Raw genomic sequence first — 1,042 nt, 5'->3', positions numbered from 1 at the left:
CACACACACACACACACACACACACACACACACACACACACACACAGGCACATTTACCTAAACACACACACATACTCATACATGCATGCACGGATCACTGACAACCAATTTATCATGTGACTGTGAGGCCATTCAAGCTTCAAGAGCAGCATATATTTCACCCATGTGTTAACAGTCTTCATGCACCAGGGTTTTTCCAACTGTCCTCCACATCACTGTTTTGCCAATCAACGGTTATATTGAGCTATACTGTGTGCATGTTTGTCCTTGTTGATGCATGCTTCAATTTATTTATTTTATTTTATTCACCTTTATTTAACCAGGAAGGCCAGTTGAGAACAAGTTCTCATTTACAACTGTGACCTGGCCAAGATAAAGCATAGCAGTGTGACACAAACAACAACACAGAGTGACACAATGACTGAACTGAGCCTTCAGATGAATTATTTGTTTTCCATATAGGACAGCATGCAATACTCTGTCCCTCCTCTCTTATGTTAGATATCTGGTTTAACAGAGATAGGCACAAGCTCGCTCTCTCTTCCTCTCTGTCCCTTCATCTCTATCTCTACCGCTCTCTCTATCTATCTTTCTCTCTCTTTCTCTCACTGCACATCCCCCATAAAGGCCCAGCATAAAGGGAAAGGGAAACTACCAGTAACTTGCTGAGGGCTACAAGCAATGTGAATGGTTTCCTTATATAGACCTATGCTCATAAATGTTTCACATCATGCACTTTTATGTATTATGTAGCCCAGGCAGCAGTGCCTCTCTTATGGCTATTACCCCAATGTTTTACAATTATAATATTCTAGACTAAATAGAGGCTATTATGGTGAGTATATTCATCAAGAAATACGTGTCCCCATATCCTCAATATGATTTATTTAGATCTCTTCTTGTTATTTCTTAGGCTGTCCGTTGGTGGGCGCTAAGTGGAGGAGGCCGTTGGAGCGAATGGGTAGGACGCCTGCCTCCATCACATGGTCCAGCGTAACCGAGAAACCTCGAGCACAGATGGAGCAGGACGGGAAACCGAGAG

This window comes from Oncorhynchus clarkii, chromosome 20 (assembly GCF_045791955.1).
Source record: "Oncorhynchus clarkii lewisi isolate Uvic-CL-2024 chromosome 20, UVic_Ocla_1.0, whole genome shotgun sequence".
NCBI classification, from domain to species: Eukaryota; Metazoa; Chordata; class Actinopteri; order Salmoniformes; family Salmonidae; genus Oncorhynchus; species Oncorhynchus clarkii.
Note: the sequence above shows the minus strand (reverse complement) of the source record.